Source organism: Lactuca sativa, chromosome 3, assembly GCF_002870075.4.
Source record: "Lactuca sativa cultivar Salinas chromosome 3, Lsat_Salinas_v11, whole genome shotgun sequence".
Classification (NCBI taxonomy): domain Eukaryota; kingdom Viridiplantae; phylum Streptophyta; class Magnoliopsida; order Asterales; family Asteraceae; genus Lactuca; species Lactuca sativa.
Window position 1 is genome coordinate 264944606 of NC_056625.2, and position 22814 is coordinate 264967419.

Sequence of the window (22814 nt, forward strand, 5' to 3'; positions counted from 1 at the left end):
TTATTTATTTTTAGAAGTGGACTATTATTTTGGGACAAACCAAAAATGAAAGATGAACTATAATTTTGGGATGGAGGGAGTATAATTTTAGGAATTTGGAGTCTAAATTGTATCAATTGGACTTGAAATGTAAAGAAATTCATGAAGCAAGGTCTGTTTGGTAATTTATGTACTTGAATTGAGAAAAATGGATGTGGGAGGGACTGAAAGTGAAATATTGGCAGAAGTTCATAAGAGACGGGTTAATACCCGTCACCCTTCCATCGTCCGTTCATTTTTGAACCGCAACCATCACAAACCTTAACCCTAAATGATCTCAGCCGCCGCCACCCTATTCCAGTCGCCGCCACCATCCACTCTCTACTGCGCCGAATCATCGATGCTCCTACTGCCGGCGACGTCGAGGATTGTCGGGAGGATCCGTCAACACCAGAGAGGGACACTACTAACCCCCTTGCCGTTGTGGTGAACCGCCAAGCCGATGCCACCGCTACTCCCGCTGCTGCTGACGACGAAGAACACGAGCTGACATACGAACCTTTCTTTTCGCCACCTCCATTCTGTTTTACTATTCCGTTGCCGCCACCTGCCGCCGCATGGGTGGTTGTGTTTGTTGTAATTTCGCATGTGTATGTGTTTTAGCTTAGGTCGATGAGTGTGTGTGCGGGTTCAGTCGGGGTCGTGGTGTGGATGTGTTGTTTGGCCGGAAAACGCAAGGGGCCACCATGGCAGCCAACCATGGTGGTTGCCGCCCGTGATGCTCTTTCTGCCGCCATTTCTGTTTTCTACCACCATTAGCCACCATATGTGAGTGGTTGTGTGCGTTTATTAGTGTGTGTGTCAAGTGTATGTATGTGTTGTGTTGTTCATATATTGATGTGTGTTTGCTTGACCTGGAACCAAAAGAGAACCCACCACCACCACCACCGTGAGGTGGTGGCTGCTACCGTCTACCACCGCCGGCCACCACAAGGTGGCTGTGTGTGTGTTTAGCTTAGTGTGTGTGTTATTTGAGATTTGCATTGTAAAATTGTAATAAGGTAGGTATAATCAAAGAAAACTCAAAAACCACCACCGTAGGGTGGTGGCTACCACCTCCTACCTCCATCGACCGCCGTGTTGGGTGGCGGTCTGCTTTCCATGTGTTTGGATTACTTTTGGAATGCTTGGACACAATTGGAATAGACCCCTAACCACCACCACGAGGTGGTGGCCGCGGCCGTGAGTCGCCATTGACCACCACTACCCAAGGTGGTAGTGGGTGGTGCCCGACTAATGAAACCCTAGTGGGCCTAATGAAACCCTAATGGGCCTAATAAAGCCCTAATTGACCGAAAGCCCAACCATCTGACTAATGGGCTAGTATGTGGGTTGGAAACCCTAATTAGGGTTTGGAAAACCCTAATTTTAGGGATTGATCGGGACATGCACGAGCCCATTACTTGACTATTAGGCCTTTGGAATGTGAGTTGGACCTTGGGCTTGGAACCCAATTATTAATTGGGTATTGTTTGATGTTGGCAGTTCGGGAATCTGTTAGCGAACACCTGGAGTTTCACCCGCGGGACTTCAGCAGTGCCAGGTAGTTGTCGTCTCTATACTAACAGGGTCGAATGCACCAATGCCGACACTTTTCGGATTTGTATCTGAGTTCATTGCACGTTATGCTTTATGATATGTATCCTGGTTATAGGATGGTTGCTATGCTAGTGATTGGTTAGATCAGTATCCTGGTTATAGGATGGTTGCTATGTTAGAGATCGGTTAGATGAATATCCTGGTTATAGGATGGTTGTTATGTTAGTGATTTGTAGATCTGTATGTTATCTATGCTTGATGGTTATCATCCATGGAGTGCCCTTAGCGACTGTCGGTGGTCACGCAGGATAGCCTAAGAACTCTTGGTCTAGGCTCTCTTGCTTTTTCCTTGTTTGGTTGTGGTTATAGAGTAGGACTATCTGTTCGGGTGGCTATCTCACCTCTGGTTACTTATGGTTATGCATTCTATGGGGGTTAGCTGGTAGCAGGACTATATATGGTTGAGGATTAGTAGGCAGTAGTGAGTTGTATGATTATTGTTGCTTGTATTATGTGCCTACTTGATCATGATTGTTTATATGTCGACATATTGTGTTTGGTTGGGTTGAGGCGGTCTTGCTTTATGCTGAAGGCCAACAGACCCAAGGCGGAACAGATAGATTTCAGGCCCTAGGGGCATATCAGTCAGGTCGAAGGCCCGGAGAACGGTCCAGACAGGCTAAAGGCCCGAGTGGGTGAACCAGACATGCTGAAGGTTTTGAGAGTGGGCCAGTGAGACTGTAGGCCCGGTAGGGGCAATTCAGTCTTACTGTAGACTCTATATGCATGTTGTTTGGTATTTGTTATATGATATGGTTATATTGGTATGACGTTGGTATTTTGAGGGAAGTCACTAAGCTTTGGGCTTGCAGTTGTTGATTATGTTTCAGGTGCTTCTGATGATTGCGGGAAGGCGAAGGCGTGATCGTGCACCTCATTATATTTTCATGATTTGATTATGGGGATACTCTGATGCTTAAACTATTTTGAAAACAAATTGTAATAACTTAACGATTTTAAATGTTTTAAAAGGTTTTAAATTGGCTTGAATTTTTTTGGGATGTTACAATTTCAATCTATTTGGACGTTTGACATATGTGTAACAGCTTAAACATATTTTTTTCAAATACTCCGTAGATTAGGAATATTTCTCTAGTTCTCGCAGGTACTTTAGAGTGTTCCTATAAGTTACACCATGACTTATTCTAGGATTATACTGGTATCGTTCGACATGCTCTAAGGATACGATTTATTTGACGTTCATGCATAATCATGACATATATGATTAATCCAGTTGCAACAACATATAAAATACAATCATATTATCTAGTTCAAAACATCATACTAGGATTTTGAGGAGTGCTCAAAATCATGTCATGTGGTATTTGACAAGATAACTCTCTCATAGTCCTTTATCTTAAGCTCTTTAAGATCCTTGATAATCAATGCAATTTTACTTAATCTTTTAAGCTACCATGATCTATCTATATAGATATTTATTCCAAGAATTAGTATGTCATATAAGTCTAGGAATGTTACTGCGCTCCCACTAGCTTTATAATAAAACACAAGAGTCATATTGATTTATAATTGAATCATACAATGTAATTATCTTATAAGAAAGATGATTCTTACTTTGAGATGTTAGCTTAAATCTAAAAAGATTTTTCTTCATATATGTTTTCTCCTTTGAAAACTCACATACTCTTTATATTCGCAATATATCGAGGAAGATTAATCAATCCCATACTTGATGATCATACATGAATGCATCTCTATGTGTTTTATTAGTTTTTGATCAACTCTTGAACAGATTCAACAACAGTTGAAAAACTTTCTAGTTCCAAACTATGATGCATTTAGTTTATGGTTCTTTAGCTATTAAATTTCCATATTGCTCCCACTTAGAAAAAGAACTTTCTAAGTATAAGTCTTCTGGAATGAAAATCAGTAGGACTGTTGAAACTTCATCCTAAACAATCATTTATGACAGTCTACATAAATGCAGTTAATAGATGCTAGAGTTATTAGGCTTATTGTATAACATAAGGTCCATAACTCCATACCTTTTAGATAAGGACAAACCATTACATCCTTAGTCTAATGAAAGTATTTAATGTACTTTTTTGGTTGAAAATATATATTCAATACATATTTGTTGCAGTGAGCATAATTCCAAAAATTTATAAAGTAAATAGTTCTTTTAAAAATATCATATTGTAGACTACAAGCTCTATGTTATCCTATTCAAAAACTTGTACTATTGACATTTAGCCAGTGGCCAGGTGACCCTATCCTACTAGAGAATTAGAAGGCTACCTCGAACATCATAATACAGATCGAAGCGACTAGGTGATCCTATGCCACAAGAACCATACGAATGACAAGTGAGTGTTTTTGACGGAATGAGTTGTGAATTGATTCTACAACTCCTAAGATGTTCCAAGAAGACTTGTTTTACAAAACTCATTTTATTTATCACAACAAAAGGTTAATTATGGTCTCATTAAGTTGTATTTCAATCTTCCTTATGAAACAATTTTGAGCAAATCAAAAGGTTTCAATAAAAACGAATAAAAGCCGTCAGTGAAATTGACTAAGTACCTATCACCAAATCTATTCATGGATTGAAAAGATTACATACATCACTTATATATAATTCTTTATCAAGCCTTTTGTTCTTTAACTACTAATAGATAAAGACACTTGCGAATCATGTTCCCATATAAATAAGATTCATATATATTAAATGAATCAAACTCATATGCCTTCAAAATTCCATCATTTTGAAGTTGGTATATGTGTTTCATGTTTATATAGGCATGATTATTATGACATAGATAAGTTTGAATCAAATATCATTTGATTATTTAGGTGTTATGATCAGAACTATCAATTTAATGAAAGCATATAGTTTACTTCGTAAATAACATTATGAGAAAGTATTCTTAACACAAAATACATCGTTTTAGATCATGAATGCGAACATCCATTAGATAAGTAAATTTGGATTTATTCATAAATTTACAACTGTTACATGCCGTATAAAATAAGTACAAAACATCTATTGTTCAAATACAGACTATAACAACACTTGTTATATCTTCAACATGAAATGCCATTTCTCTGTAATCAGTTGATTATTTATTCCAATCATCAAGACATAATATCAATTACTAGTCACCTAAAGTATAACATACTCAAGTGAATGATGGAAAAATATATAGTTCTATTATATAGATATCTGAAGTATTGGTCAAGCCAGACTTTCTCAACTCCATGAGATTAGATGTGCAGTTCCTCTTTCAGTGTCCAGTTTCTTCCACAATAAAAACAACATTAATCATTTTGACCCTTTCTTGATTTTTGGGTTTATGCTATATTTCCCTTAACTGAAATATTTGTCTGTTAGAGTATATAATCTCTTAGACTTCCTTTATTCAATGGTTGCACATGTTCGACACATGTTCTGTAACGCCCGTAGATTAGGGCTAGTCAATTTAGATGCAATAAGTGTCGAAAATGACTTTTTGGCAAAAGATTATTTAGAATAAATAATTTGAACCAAGTTATAGTATATGTCACAAGGTTTTCGTACATATAAAGAACACCGAAATCCGAGTTATAACGGAGAAGTTATGACCCGCCGAAGTTTTACGGCAAAATCGGCACGACACCGGGAGACGTAAATAGTGAATTTACGATAGAGCGAGTTTTAGCCTTAGCGATATAAACAAAAATCGTAGAGCATGTTAAATTAAGAGCGTCGATAAAAAGAACACCCAAATCTGACTTCGTATGAGGAAGTTATGATTTTTCGAAGTTTCGGCTTAGCAATGCATGACCTGAAACTTGAATTTTAGTTCGAGCGGTTTTTGGCTTACGCGACCTAAATGAGAGTTGAAGATCTCATTAATAGGAACTCAACGGTAAAAATATAGACGAAAACGGAGTCCGTATGAAGGAGTTACGGATTCTTCGCGGTCATTTAACAGTCTAAATGCCTCCTACTGTTAAATTTGAGATTGGTCGAGAATTAGCCGATGGAGTCTAAATGAAAGTTGTAGATCTTGATTTTACCTACGCATTGAAACAAAAAGAACGTCGAAAACGGAGCTTGTATGCGAAAGTTATGATTTTTCTATGTTTGAAGGCTGATACGCGATAGGGGGTGACGTGGCACCACCAGAAGGCCACCACATGCACCAACTCGGCGAGTAGGCCCCCCTACTCGGCGAGTCCATCAGATATTTTCACTATATATAGAGGTGCCGGGTCTAGCCTCTTCTTCACACCTCCCAAACTCACTTTCTCTCTCTAGTTTCTCTCTCTAGCCTCCCAACCCCCCCGCTAAAGTCTAGGTAAAACCCCTAGCACCTGAAGGAAGACCCGAGGATCCCGGAGTCCCAAGAAAAGAGCCTTTCGGCTCGGGAACGCTGCTCCAGCAAAGCCCGGTTTTTGCGAAAAACCCGCTGTAAGTGAGCTGTACATATCCTATCTTTAGTATAGCTTATGTTACAATATAGTAATGTTATTAGGGCCTTATAAGGAGTATTTGGGCTATTATTATGGGTTATATAAGTATTTTTTAACGCTTATATAATAATAATAGCTAGACTATTAAATTAGTCTCGTCAACCGTTAGACTAAACTCTAGTGGTAATGATACTAGGTTTTGTCAAGGGATAATTGTTTTAAGAGTAACGAAGTGCTGTCCGAGTGCCGAGTCACCACCTTCCCAGGTGAGTGCATAGTCCCTTTCATCTTACACATAGATATGAAGTATTTTAATATAAATTACGTGCTATGTGTGCATATTGTCTGAATACTTGTTGTCTATGCTGATGAAAGATTTTTATACATGTTTTAAATGATGTAAGCTGTATAAAGTATTTTATATCTACAAAATATGTTGGGTAAAACATGGGTAGATGATTTATGAGGGATAAAAGCTGAAATAGAGGAACATTAGTAGTACGGACCTAGTGGCCTATAGGTATATATTGGCAGCAGTGGACCTAGTACCCTATATATGAGCACTGGCAGCTGCGCCACAACTCGTCGATGATTTAGATCTACGGTAAACGTCCTAGCAATTGCGCTCTAAGGACAGTATCGGCAGTTGCGCCTAATAGGGAGCCTTATGACCATGACAGTAGCGTTTAAAGGTCAATACCGGCAGAAGCGCCTCATAGAAAATGTCCCAATTCTGGCAGCTGCGCCTAAGTGATAATATTAGCAGCTGCGCTTGACCAATGTGTCATTGGCAACAATGGACTTCATGTTGTTTCCTTAGGATGATCCTTAGGAATGAATGAATGAGAAATAGCTGATTCTTAGGGTAGACCCTTAAGAATAAAGAAGATAATAGGGATGGGTAATTGGGTTGATTGTTTGATTGTTTAAACATAATAATTATATTATTGTGGGTTGAAAACCCTATGTACTCACCAGGTTTCCCAACCTGACCCACTCAGTTTATTTATATCACAGGTATTGATATGAAGTCACATTACACTGAGAGATTTAAAAGAGATGTAGATCACTAGTGTAAATGAATGTAAGTTCTGTTTATGCTTATGTTTCTGTATTGACGATGACATCCCAAATGTTTTAAAAGTGAATAAAAATATATTTCTTTAGAAATGCTTTGATAACGCGATTATCATGTTTTTCTGGGAACAAATTCCGCAACATTTTTATTAAAAGAGATACTCTGATTTTTATAAAGCATAAACAAAATCGGTCTTTTCTGGCCGTAAAAATGGGGATGTCACAGTTGGTATCCGAGCATCGGCTTAAGTGAACTAGGAATAAGGATTTATTTCTAGATTTAAACTTAGAATGCTAAGCGATGATTGTGAGGAGTGTGTCTAATATATTTTAGGAAGTACACCTGAATAGACACAAGCACTAGCTTAATTAGGGGAGATGCCTAAAATGCTTTTATGTGCTAAATGATTTGTGATGCTTTATGCTATTGTTTGATCGGATCTGGAAATTTTATGTGATCAGATTTCTAAATGTTTAATTACGGTGTTAGAACTGGCATGTAACTTTTCGGAGTAATAAGGAGGAATACGCGTCTAAATCTTCCTCTATCTATATTCTCGTCTCGATACACCGAACGCCTTCTTTGGTGTGCAAAACATCATGGTGAAGACTCGTAGTGAATTGAGTAAATGGAGGAAATGAGAAGGCTTATGATAGTGAATGATACATATCAGAAGATATCGTAAGAGTGATATCTTGCCTTTAGAATGCGTCTAATAAATAATACGTCTAGTACGGGAGAAGTACACTTTCGATTAGCAAAAAGAAAGATTTTTGGTATAATCCATAAAGTTATCCCATTGTCTGACAACCGAGTTGAAGCAGAATGTATTATTGAAGATACACATGGAAGAAGTCCTAGTAGAGTCTAGGGAAAATTTTATGATTGTTTCGACACATATACATGTGTTAAAATTTTTTATTTTGTGATAATAACTTGGGAAAAGTGCGAGACAATACTTTGGATGAGTATGAGTAGGTGTGAATGGTAGTAGAGGCCTATACTACCAGAAGCACAAGACTCACACTTGGATCAGGGAAAGTCACAAGGTTACCAAGAAGCTAGTAAATGATTTCGTTTTATTCAAGCATGTCGTTACCATCATTTTAGTAATGACTAAGAGGATGATTGTTATTCCAACCCTAGTGGTCATATTGAATTGAGTCCGACTACGGTAAGTATGTTACGTGGTTCGGAGAACCAAGTTTGATGTAGTGTCCGACTTAAACCAAACGATTGAAATCAAAGCGATCAATAGAAGTATCGCGCTAGTTGTTAAAAAAAGTTGGTATCTAGAAATGCTACCTGTTAAAATGTGATTATATCACATTAGACAATGAAGGAAGGCATATTCCATTCCGAAATTTGACTCTAAGAGACCCGAGTCTAAGCATTGCTACATACGATGATAGGTCATTAGAATATGACACATCGGTTAATTGTAGTAATCAAATTAACTTATCCTAAGTTTATTAAGAAGATGAAGAAGTATCTGACAAAGAATGAGGTTGTGAGACAAAGGTCATGATTGAAAGTCTAACGAGCAGGTGCAAGACCGAGCACCGCCTGCAGTCAAGGAGTCCAAGAGTTAGATACTCGTTTGGAGCAACATAGAAGTTACAATTATTACCTAGGATGAAGAGATAACGTATGGAGTCATTATACAATCCTGTTTCATTGATGATTCTGGGACGTAATCATCCTAAGGGGGAGATAATTGTAACTCCTGTAGATCAGGGCTAGTCAATTTAGATGCAATAAGTGTCGAAAACGAATTTTTGGCAAAAGATTATTTAGAATAAATAATTTGAACCAAGTTGTAGTATATATCACAAGGTTTCCGTACATATAAACAACGCCGAAATCCGAGTTATAACGGAGAAGTTATGACCCGCCGAAGTTTTACGGCAAAACCTGCACGACACCGGGAGACGTAAATAGTGAATTTACGATAGAGCGAGTTTTAGCCTTAGTGATATAAACAAAAATCGTAGAGCATGTTAAACTAAGAGCGTCGATAAAAAGAACGCCCAAATCTGACTTCGTATGAGGAAGTTATGATTTTTCGAAGTCTCGGCTTAGCAGTGCACGACCCGAAACTCGAATTTTAGTTCGAGCGGTTGTTGGCTTACGCGACCTAAATGAGAGTTGAAGATCTCATTAATAGGAACTCAACCGTAAAAAGATAGACGAAAACGGAGTCCGTATGAAGGAGTTACGAATTCTTCGCGGTCATTTAACAGTCTAAATGCCTCCTACTGTTAAATTTGAGATCGGTCGAGAATTAGCCGACGGAGTCTAAATGAAAGTTGTAGATCTTGATTTTACCTACGCGTTGAAACAAAAAGAACGTCGAAAACGGAGCTTGTATGCGAAAGTTATGATTTTTCTATGTTTGAAGGCTGATACGCGATAGGGGGTGACGTGGCACCACCAGAAGGCCACCACATGCACCAACTCGGCGAGTAGGTCCCCCTACTCGGCAAGTCCATCAGATATTTTCACTATATATAGAGGTGCCGGGTCTAGCCTCTTCTTCACACCTCCCAAACTCACTTTCTCTCTCTAGTTTCTCTCTCTAGCCTCCCACCCCCCCTAAAGTTTAGGTAAACCCTCTAGCACCTGAAGGAAGCCCCGAGGATCCCGGAGTCCCAAGAAAAGAGCCTTTCGGCTCGGGAACACTGCTCCAGCAAAGCTCGGTTTTTGCGAAAAACCCGCTGTAAGTGAGCTGTACCTATCCTATCTTTAGTATAGCTTATGTTACAATATAGTAATGTTATTAGGGCCTTATAAGGAGTATTTGGGCTATTATTATGGGTTATATAAGTATTTTTTAACGCTTATATAATAATAATAGCTAGACTATTAAATTAGTCTCGTCAACCGTTAGACTAAACTCTAGTGGTAATGATACTAGGTTTTGTCAAGGGATAATTGTTTTAAGAGTAACGAAGTGCTGTCCGAGTGCCGAGTCACCACCTTCCCAGGTGAGTGCATAGTCCCTTTCATCTTACACATAGATATGAAGTATTTTAATATAAATTACGTGCTATGTGTGCATATTGTCTGAATACTTGTTGTCTATGCTGATGAAAGATTTTTATACATGTTTTAAATGATGTAAGCTGTATAAAGTATTTTATATCTACAAAATATGTTGGGTAAAACATGGGTAGATGATTTATGAGGGATAAAAGCTGAAATAGAGGAACATTAGTAGTACGGACCTAGTGGCCTATAGGTATATATTGGCAGCAGTGGACCTAGTACCCTATATATGAGCACTGGCAGCTGCGCCACAACTCGTCGATGATTTAGATCTACGGTAAACGTCCTAGCAATTGCGCTCTAAGGACAGTATCGGCAGTTGCGCCTAATAGGGAGCCTTATGACCATGACAGTAGCGTTTAAAGGTCAATACCGGCAGAAGCGCCTCATAGAAAATGTCCCAATTCTGGCAGCTGCGCCTAAGTGATAATATTAGCAGCTGCGCTTGACCAATGTGTCATTGACAAGAATGGACTTCATGTTGTTTTCTTAGTGTTGGGTCGTGTTTTGTGTTAAGTATTGCGTCTATTGGGCTCGTCAGCTAGTCCAATATGTATCTCCGGTATGGGCCTGTCCATCCGTGAGTTTTGTAGTGTTTAGTATATATATAGGTGCTTGCATGCATCTTAGAGATAGACGATAGAAACGATTAGATATTTATAATTCAGAAGTTTGTTGTTATCGTTTTGTAACCCTAGAATCCTCTACAGCGGAAGTTCTTAGTCGAGCTCTACTGAGGATTGTTTGTTCTAATCATTCGACATATCTTGATCCATACTTGCGTTATTTACTGTTTTTGTATTCATCGCAATACCTGTTACAAAGATCTAATCGATCTTCAAGTTTGTTTTACAACTTGACAATTGGTATCAGAGCAGGAGGCTGTGTAATTCATACACATTTTTCTGTGAAAAAGGTTGCAATTAGGGTTATTCCGCATTAACTAATATTTATTGAGCCGTCATCCCATAATTGACGTAACTCAGCATTTATTTGTTTTGCCCTAATTTAATATATTACAAGTCTGATCTTTCAAACAGGTTATACGATCAAGCATGAACGTGTCACAATCAAATCCCATTAACATCTCAAACAACATTGGATCAACGACGAAGATTCCCATCCTTTACACCCAGGATTACGAAGTCTGGGCACATCACTTTGAAGATTATGTCATTAGATCTGAAGATAATGGGTATCTTATTTGGGAAGCAATTGTGTCTGGACCATTCGCTCATTCAGCAACGTCAAGAATCATTAAAACTCAGAAAGAGTATAATGATCTGTTGAAGGACGTAAAAGATATTGCTCAAGACGAAAAGGATAAATTTCAGTGCAATATTAAAGCATTGAGACTAATTAGATTCGCTCTTCAATCTGATACTTTCAGGCTAGTGAGTTCATGCAGCACTGCTAAAGAAATATGGGATAGGCTGCGAGAGCTATATTCCACAGACGAAGATCTGGAGCAGTCCATTCAAACCTTACTTTTGTCTGAGTTTGGTGAATTTAAGCAGAATCCCGAGGAAACTGTTACTCAGACGTTCGATCGCTTCAATCATCTTCTTAGTAAGATGATTAAACACGATATTGAAAGGAAGTTGATTGAACAAAAAGTTATGTTTTTAAACGGTCTTAGATCTGAGTGGAGAGCGGTTGTGTCCACTGTTAAAGCCCATGAGCAATTCAAATCTTACTCATTGGCAAAGCTGGTAGGGATTTTGAAATCCCAAGAAAAGATTGTCTTGCAGGAGAAAAATGTGGTTTCAAGCTTGGGATCATTGGCCCTTCTGTCTAAAAGCAAAAGTGTGGTGGAAGATGAAGACCTTAACTTAGAAGACTATGACCTTACCTCTGAAGATTATGCAATGATGGTTTCAAACCCAAAGAGGTTCATTAAGAAAAGGTTTCCTACCAATAAGAACCGAAATTGGCAGGGAAGTTATAGTTCTGAAAAAGTCAGGGAAGAACCGAAGGCAGAAGAACCAAAGAAAGAACCGAAAGCTAAAGGAGATTCGGGTGTGAACTGCTACTACTATGGAGGAAATAACCACTATCCCAAAGACTGTGTCCTAAAGAAAATGGCAGAAAAGGATGAGGAGAAAGATGAAGAAGCTGTGTTGATGAAAAAGCTGGAAGAGATCAAGAGAAAGAAAGCTGTCACTAACCCTTCAATGAATGCTTTAATTGTGCAGGGTTCGGTAGCGGATGATGAGTTCGGTGGCGTGGAGGTCTGGTCAACCGACTCTGAGGATGATGAAGTCAGGAAGCCATCTCATGGAATGGCTTATGTTGCGAAAGGTGAAGGAAGCGGTGGAAAGTGTTTGATGGTGACGGATGTATCACAAATGAGGGGATACAACACTGACGGTGGGAATGAAGACACGAAGGAGCGAGAGGACTTGTGCTTCACAACAAAACCTCTCAGCGTGCAGTTTAATGAGCTTGATGAATTAATCAAGAAGGTACAATCCATTTTTGTTTCATTCAAAGTCCCACAAAACTCATATGAAAAAGATTTAAAAAGTGTAAATTCAAGAATCTCATATCTAGACAGCAGTCTAACTCAAACACGGGTCAACAATTCTAACCTAACTGACTAAATAAGAAGGGTGTCTTCAAAGAGTGAGGAACGGAGGATGTGGATAGAGCTGAAGGAGTCGGAGTTGATAAAATCCAAGGACGAAAACATTTATTTACAAAGAGACAATTTGAAACTTTTGAAATAGAGAAATGTCTTTTGTTTAATTGCTAAGCGTCTTTACACTAACATCACTCAAATTCATTTGAACTGTGAAATAGGGCAGAAAATTCATCGCATGATTTTGCCCTTCCTTGAGTTTAAGGAGGATGAAATTGACGCTGAAGCATATAATTGCGAAAGTGTAGTTTCGTCTGATGATGTGAATCCGACTTATATGTATGGTCTAGACAAAATCGAATCTTTCATAAAGTCCAAGGACCATAAGGACATGCGGAAAAACCTTTTGGACGAAAATGATAAATTGAAACTAAGGATCGAAACCATACAAAAATTTGACTCTTTGAATGCCAACTTGAGCTCAGAAAATAAAATTGATGTTGAAAACGCATCTGAGCTTAATGAGGATGATGATATGAGTGAAATTTCTGTAGAGGATGAAGTTGATTGTTCTGAGTTTGTCAAGAGCGAACCCGAAAACCACAAAAATCTTATTTCAAAAAATTCTGTGGAGTTTGCTCGTCTGTCCCAAAATAAGTCCCCGATCCTTGAAGAAAAGGCTGTTGTATACCAAAAGGTAAGGACGACTCCAAATCAGGTGTATAAGGTCACAGGAGTAACTGAACATCAGACAACCGAACTCACAACCATTGTAAATGAAGATAATGCTGATGGATGTGATGAGTTCTTCTGGTCCGCCCCCATAGATAATGCAGACGAAACCGTCGGTCTGTCAGAGCGGACGTCCTGGAAAACCAAAGGCAGATATGTGCCAGAACCTCTAAACAAGCCTGACAACTTCGACGTGCCAAGTACTAGTGGTACAAAGGAAGTTCCCGAAGAAAAAGTGACTCCTTCAAGCGAAACGTCATCTGTTAAAAGTGAACAGGCTGACAGGAAGCAAAAGCAAAAAGCCAACATCCACCGACAGCTGAAGCAAGTGAAGGATAAAAAACAGCAAAGGAATCAGAGATACAAGAAGAATCTCTCTGAACGAAAACAGTTTTGGCGATCTCAAAACGCCCATTTCTCTTACCATAACAAAAACTTAAAGACAGAGAAAAGTGCTGTCAGATCGCAAGAGAGTAATAACAACCGAAAGGATAGGTTCGGTTCTGAAAAGTATAATAACCGAAGGGAGAGGTTCGGTTCCGAGAGCAAAAGCGACCAAAGTTCTAGGTTCGGTCCCACTAATGATAAAAAACAAAAGGGTCACTTAGAACCTCAAGTCAAGAAAACATCTCAGTCTAAATTCTCTCGTTCTAATTCTTCTAATTCTTCTAATTCCTCTCAACCTCATTATAAATCCAATTCTGTTCAAACTCAAAATCCAAAATCTTCAACAGATTTGAAAGGAAAATCAAAGGTTTCCTCAGTCAAGACTGATCAAAAACATCCCAAGATCCAAATGCCTAAACCTGAATCCAAACCGAATGTTACAAATCCTAACAAAATTAAAGTTTTCACTATTAAAAAGAAAGATGAAACAACGTTAATAAAAAGAACATATCTTGTTGACATCTCTCTTACTATTCCTGTTCCTGTGAAAGGCTCACGTGGACCCAAGAAACTTTAGGTTCCTAAATCTGCTTGATTTTTGCAGGTTATCAGTGACGAGCAGTTCGACGAAGAATGGTATATTGACAGTGGCTGCTCACGTCACATGACAGGAAGGAAGGAAGAGCTGAGGGAATTTCGATCTCTTTCAAATGGTGGAAATGTGAAGTTCGGGAACAACTCATTCAGCACGATAAAAGGTTATGGAATAATAACAAATGGAGACTTCACGATTAGAAAGGTTGCATACGTTGAAGGACTACAGCACAACCTCATCAGTGTATCTCAGCTTGTTGGAGGTACCGGTCTCAAGGTCTCATTCGACGATGAGGGTTCAGAGATAATAGAGAAGAAAATGAAAAGAGTTATTCTAAAATCGCAGCGCAAAGGCGAAATGTTTCCCCTGAATCTCAAACCCATAAAAGGAAATCCAGCTATCTGCCTCTTATCCAAAGTACAATCTGACGAAAGGTGGCTGTGGCACCGAAGGCTCTCTCATCTCAACTTCAAGGATATCAACAAACTTGTCACAAGAGGTCATGTTCGAGGTCTTCCATTGCTCAAGTACGATCGAGAACATTTATGTGCTGCGTGTGAAATGGGGAAGCAGAGTCGTCAAAGTCACCCATCGATTGTAAACACTAAAGTTGTTGAGCCCCTAGAGTTAATTCACATTGACTTGTGTGGTCCATCATCTATCGAAAGTATTGGCGTTAGCAAGTATATTCTTGTCATTGTTGATGACTTTTCACGTTTTACATGGGTGTTCTTTCTGAAGCACAAATCTGAAGCAACTCTCAAGCTAAAAATGTTCATCAAGCAAGTTGAAGTGCAACTGAGGAAAGTCGTTCGCAACATCAGAAGCGATAATGGGCTGGAGTTCAAAAATAAAGAATTCGAAGATTTCTTGGCCGAAAAAGGAACAAGTCACAACTTCTCAGCTCCCTACACCCCTCAACAAAACGGGATTGTCGAAAGACGAAACCGATCTTTGTGTGAGGCGGCCCGAACCATGCTAAGTTTTGCTTCTTTAACTTTATATTTCTGGGCTGATGCTATTGCTGCAGCATGTTTTACGTAGAACAGGTCCTATCTCAATAAGCGCTTTACTCTCACTCCTTATGAGATCATCAACAACAGGAAGCCAAACGTCAAATTCTTCCATGTATTCGGCTCACGATGCTTCATTTTCAACTCTAAAGAACATCGTAACAAGTTCGACGTCAAAGCCGATGAAGGGATTTTCCTAGGATATTCTCTCACTTCGAAAGCCTATCGGGTATTAAACAAGCGTTCAAGGAAGATAGAAGAAACTTATTATGTGACTTTTGATGATAGCTATGTCAAAAAGTTGAAGGCCACTGAAGACACAGTTGGAGAAATTTTTTCTCAAACGGGCCAAGTCACATCCTCGATCGCAAATCTGTTTGAGAAGTTTGTTGAGTTATTCGATGAACCAGAGAAGGCTACTCTTTTGAAAGCTAGTGTAGCAGACAACAAAGTAGATCATCTGAAGCAACTCATCGAAGATGCTGCCAAGCAAATGAATGAAGGAGGATCAAGTCCAAACGAACCTCCACAACACGGTGCTTCAGTTGAGAGGGAGGATCCATCTTCTTCAACACAGCTAGGCTCACATGTTGAGGGGGAGAACTGCTCTCCAGCTGCACCCGAAAGCCAAGCTGTACCCGAAAGCCAATCTGCACCCGGAAGTCCTATAGTACCCGAACGCTCAACAACACCCGAAGGTATTACAACACCCGAAGGTGCTGCAACACCCGAAAGCTCGACACCACCCGAAACTCCTGTAGCTCCGGAAACTCAAGATACACCTGAAAGCTTATCTGTCGAGGGGGAGAATGCCGATGTGTTTTATGACGATGATAGTCAATCTGAACTAGAAGAGATGGTAAATGCCGAATTGGATCCATCCTATGATCCAAATTACCCTCCTCTTGTCAAATGGACCAGAGATCATCCTGTTTCATAGGTTGTCGGTAATGTCTCTGAAAAGGTCCTAACCCGATCTCAACTGAAGGCAAAGCAAACTTCTTTATTTTCAAAAGTAGAATTCTGTATGTTTAACTCCTTCGTCTCAAAAGTTGAACCAAAGACAGTAAACACTGCTCTTGATCACTCCGATTGGGTTCAAGCTATGCAAGACGAACTTAATGAGTTCGAAAGAAATAAAGTTTGGCGCCTCATTCCAACTCCTCAAGATGCCTCAACTGTTGGTCTCAAATGGGTCTTCAGAAATAAGATGGACAAGGAAGGCAATGTGATAAGAAACAAAGCTCGTCTAGTGGTGAAAGGATACTGCCAGGAGGAAGGAATTGACTATGAAGAAACTTTTGCTCCTGTAGCTAGGCTGGAATCCGTTAGAATATTTCTTGCCTATGCTGCACACAAGAACTTTGAGGTCTACCAAATGGATGTCAAGTGCGCATTTCTAAATGGAGAACTTGAAGAAACGGTGTACGTGGAGCAACCTCCTGGATTCGTCAATGAAAGGTACCCCAATCACTGTTATATTTCGGACAAAGCGGTATATGGACTGAAACAAGCATCGAGGGCCTGGTATGAAACGCTAACCAAGTTTTTAAAGATGTCCAAATTCAAACAAGGTTCGGTTGACCCAACCTTCTTTCGTAAGAAGGAAGGTAACCACCTTATGATTGTTCAAATCTATGTCGATGACATCACCTTTGGCTCAATGAATCCTAGCTTAACAGCTGAATTCAGAAAGCTGATGGAGACTAAATTTGAAATGAGCTCAATGGGTCCGATTAACTTTTTTCTTGGTTTAAACATTATACAGGGACCCGAAGGCATCTTTATTAACCAGGAAGCCTACACCAAGACTCTCCTTGTGAAGTTCGGCATGATGGGAGACTCAAAGGTTAAATTTCCAATGGCGTACGACACCAAGCTCACTCCATCCTTGGATAAGCCAACAGTTGATATTACGCTATATCGCCAGATGATCGACTCTCTGATGTACCTTACTGCTAGCAGGCCTGATATAATGTTCTCTGTTTGTTACTGTGCTAGATTTCAGGCGAATCCTCGTGAACCTCATATGCTTGCAGTGAAGAACATACTCCGGTATCTCAAGCGAACTACCTCTCTAGGCTTATGGTATCCATCCAACTCAGGATTCTTTGGTCAAGCCTACTCCGACGCAGACCTTGGAGGTTGTGGACTAGATAGGAAAAGCACCACGGGAGGCTACCAATTCCTTGACGGGAAGTTTGTTAGCTGGCAATCAAAGAAACAAACTTGTGTATCTTTGTCTACCGCTGAAGCAGAATATATCGCAACTGCCTCTTGTACATCTCAAGTGATTTGGATCCAAAGCCAGCTTCGGGACTATGGACTCAATATGAAAAAGATCCCACTGTATTGCGACTCTGAAAGTGCAATAAGGATCTGTCATAACCCAGTGCAACACTCCAAGACTAAGCACATAGCACTGACGTATCACTTCATTAAGGATCATGTGGAAGATGGGAACGTCGAAATTCATTTTGTTCGAACCACTGATCAACTGGCCGACATCTTCACCAAAGCTCTTCCTGAAGCATCGTTCAACAAAATTCTACAAGGGCTAGGTATGATGGAATCGGAGTCAGTACCAAAGATTACTTCTCAAGACTAAAAGTTAGAAGCGAAATAGACCGAACGTTCGGGTTTGGGTCTCATGTATGCTGAAATGAACCGAACGCTCATGTTCGGGTCTTAAACCGGTATACCGAAGTGAACCGAACGCTCGGGTTCGGTTCCAAAATTTTTCTGAACCGAAATATACCGATCGCTCGGGTTCGGTTCCAAAATTTTTCTTACCCGAAATATACCGAACGCTCGGGTTCGGTTCCAAAGTTTTTCACAACCGAAATAAACCGAACGCTCGGGTTCGGTTCCAACATTTTTTTGTATTCATTTTTTTTATGTCTTGATTTTTTTATTTATTTTTTTTTATTATAAAAAATTCCAAATTTTTTTTTATCATAAATTCAAAAACCCCAAAAATATTTTGTTATTTATTTTCTTTTTGGCTCTAATTTTTTTTGTGTTCGTTTATGGGGAAATCGTTTAATTAGCTAAGTGTCCCTAGAAGCATGCTGCTGTATGTATCCAAAGCCTCACCTGATTCTGAATAATAGCCTTACTGATTTGGTATAAAAAAACCTTGTCTTCCCAATTAGGCTCTCATATTTATTCTAATCATGAGCTACCTAACTCTCTTCTCACATGAGATAAGAGTTTTCTGCTTGGTCCTTCTCTTCACAGCAAAGGTACTTTGGTTTCTTTACACCATCTACATTACGTTTCTCCATCTTATTCGTTTCACCAACGTAACCCTTGAGACTCTCAGACATTACCACTAAAGTTTATGGTTACACAATTTCTGTGTTTATGATCTTAGTTTCGTGCCACTACGAGCTAAGTGAAACCCAAAATTCAATACCCAATACGAATTGACGGTGAACAATTAAGTTGCTCTAGTTTTCACTAATGAATTGACGGACGTACCTCCATGAAATCTCAAAATTTTCTTTTGTGTGATTCCTATGAAATTGTTAAAACCAATAACATTTCTTCCCTTGGGATCCAGTTTTAATTTTTGTTGAGATTTTATATATTTCCTAGCCAAATTAAATTATCTCAAACCTACTTGTTCAACAGACTACACCGGTCTCACAAGTACTTCGTTCGATTTCTATCTTATTTCAAGATTAGGAATTCTGAATCGAAGCACAAGCCACCCTCATAAGCCTAATTAAAAGAAGTCTTTCAACACTTCTTAACTAGTGTCTGATCGTTATTCAATGGGAAACCACACAAACACTTTAAGGTCTCTCTTGACTTTGAAGGAAGAGATTCGTGCCCGGGATCCATTGTTTCGTGTCTTTATTGACATCACATAATCCCTCAAAAAGTGTTGTTTTATTTATTCTTATTTTTTTTACACACTCAGCACGAAAATCTTTTTGATTTTCCAAAATTCTGGTTTCATTAATTTCAAGGAGTTTTCATTGGCTTGGTTATTTTAAAAGATTGTGGTGAATTTTAATCCACGTGGGAGCATTATTAAAGATGCCGTTACAATTTAAAGGGATAAGATCATAAAATGCTGACTTAGGCGGGAGATCAATCGATTTGACTTCAAACGGCGCCAGAATGTAAAGCGTGCAAATTGGAACCGTTTTCTCTCCAAATGGCGCCTGATGGGAAGGCGTGTAATTAGGAACTGACACTCTCTCTCATGCATGATCATCGCCAGCGCCAACTGTCACGCGTCAGTCTATTCCGAAAAATTCTTCGTTTTTCGATCGAAGATTTGGGAAAGATTTTTCTCTCTCCATTAACCCCAGTATAAAAGGCGATGTAAACCCTCATTTAACTCTTTACTGCGCCTATATTTCCAGAGAGCAAGAAATCCTTCAACCTTTACTGTTCATCATCTCTTCCACTTTCTTCAAAGCAATGGCAGATTCTTCCTCAGTTCACGCAACATCCCACATCTTGCCCATTCGCCCACAACAAAGTTTGATCATCGATTTAACCCCTCATTCGTATGACGCATTCATGTTCCCCATCATGGAGTGCCTGAAGTTTTCTCCAATCGCTCCTGCTCTTTCTAGGGCTGAGACTGTTCCAATGGAGTTCTTGTCTCAAATCTTTGCCACAGCACACTACGACAAGGTCATTGACAGAATCTTCTTCGATGTCTTTGAGCACAAGGCGTCGATTTCAAAGCAGCGGTTTTGCACGTTGTTAGGGTTTGAACCTGATTCTTCGAGGGTTAACCCTGAAACGATTCCGATGGGTCACTTGTTCAACATGTTCTACAACATGGGATACACGGAGGTGCTTACTACGGTGATGAAATTCAAGAAGTCTTGCCTACCTCCACAGTGGAATGGGATGTTCACTATTCTCTTCAAGGGGTTATCCGAAAGAAGTGCTAGATCAGACGGGTCAAGTCGTTTGTTCTTATCTATCATGTATGGGATCTACAATGGCATCAACATGGATTATGGGTCGGTCCTATGGCAACAACTTATTCAGAGTCTCTCCTCCACTTCCAGACACTCAGAGATCTCTTATGCCAGGTTTTGGACTATTATCACGAAATGGGTGATGGACAAGTACCACGTCCCCTTTGTCGCTGGTGCTCCAATGTCTTCGATTGGTACCTTCCATACCACGAAGATCATTGTGTCGGACGCTTCCAAGTTTCCCTTCAACGGGTCTATCCCGGAAACGATGTATGGGGATGTTCCTGCTGATAGCCGTATTATCAGGACGTATAAGGAGTTCAAACGCTTTGGTCCGAGAGATCTAACTCCAGAGATGTCGAAGTCGATTCATGAGGCTGATAAGCCTGTCCCCAGAGGAAAGAAGGCTGATAAGGGGAAGCAAGTTGCAAAGGGAGCGAAAGGCCCTTCTCCCAGGAAGAGGAAAACCACCAGAGCTGCCCCATCCCCCCCCCCCCCCCCCCCCCCCCCCAATGAAGAAGCACAAAACCCAGCCCCGTCGAAAGCTGATCATCGCTTCATCCTCGAGCAAATCTGAGGAAGAGGGTTCCAATTCTGATGGATCTCAACATGGTAACACTCCACCACGTTCGCCTACCCCAGAGATTCATATTTCTCCTTCTCCAATTCCATCTCCCAAAGATACAATCCCTACTTCCATTCCCCCCATAACCTCCACTACACAAATTCCAACCACTTCCATCCCAGTACCACCTATATTTACTGAAGCAACCACAACCACCACTGCCGAAGTGCGAACCAACGTATCTGATACGGGGGTTCATACTAACGCACCCGAAACCACCCCAGCACCCGAACCTACACCCACACCCGAACAAACAACCCAACCCGAACCTACCCATACTACCGAACCACCAGCTTCACCACCACCAGCTTCTCCTGGTCATGCATCAGAAGGTGAAGAACCACTTCTTGGCGGGGAGGATATGACCTTCGACTCGGTCTATTTCAGTCCGTTTGAGGTACAAAGTGACGATGATGACGAAGCTCCTATCACAAAGAGGCATCTCAAGGAGCTACATGACAAAATTGATTCGCTCATCGCCTCCTCTTCTACGTCTCATTCCTCCTTATCTGAAGCTGCAGTTCAGAAAATTGTTGACGCTGTCTCCAAAGCTCAGCAAGCTTCTCTTGATTCAGCCACCACCGCCATTGATGCCTCCACAAAAGCCTGTCAGGCTGCGACCGAAAAAGTCGATAAACTATTTACTGATGCCTCCTCCATGTTGAAGTCTTTACAGGAGAGTGCCGAAGCCGCCAAGACTACGCTGGAACCCGTTATCAACCAGCTGGCTTCATCAGTCGCAACTGAGTTGAAGTCCTTCGCTTCCCTTCGTCAAACAATTTCTGACGGCAACTCTGCTTTCCGCACAACCATTGAAGAGCGTCTCTCCAAGCTTCAAGAAGATTTGGATGCCGAGAACGATCTCATGGATGCTCTCGCGAGGAAGACTACCGCTCTGAAGGCCAAGAGCATTCAACTCTCCCACTCTCAATAGGAGATTGAATCTCTTCGATCTGAGAGAGAGGTAATAAAATCGTGTGTTTCGGATGTCCACTCTGCTATCTCAAACATCCTAGAAGCACATGATCCAATTCTCAACTACACTGTAAGGTGTGACCTTGCAGAGAAGCTCGCTCCCGCCCTTGCTCTACTCAGTAAAATCGAAGGGCTCCTTGATTTCGTGTCCATTCCGAAACAAGGGGGAGAGAAGGAAACGATGTCTCAACCGCCTCCTACCTCAACAACAACTCACACAACCGAACCTCCTCCAGTGGGCCAAGCCTCCGGTTCTGGTGTGAAAGACAAAGGCAAAAAGATTGCTGAGGAGAGCGAAGAAGAAGATAAAGAGACAATCGCTGACCTATTGAAGCGTCAAGGTCGAGACAAAGAGGCTGATATCAGTGCTCGTGTGGCAAGAGAGGCTGAAGAAGCCGAACGTAAATAGAAAGAAGTACACGACCTTCTTGAGAGTAGGAAAACTCTTTTTCCTTCTTGGACTTTCGAGAGGATGATTAAAGAAGCCATCGACACACGAAGTATCTTGTGGCTGGAACCTGTGATCTCTTTAGATCGTTCCAACACTGTCGACTCACAGTTCGACATGCCACTGACCCGAAAGGCGTTTATCTTTCATGCCTTCTCCAACATTGCAGAGTTCCCTCATCCTCATCCACAGGTTGATCGGGACTTAATTGATTTCTATCTGAAGGCTGCTCAACCCCAATATCAGACTTGGAGCGCTCAGAAAATTGTCAACGTTCGGGTCTTGAAGCCATACAGGGAAGGTAACTTCACCAACGTTCGGTTCAA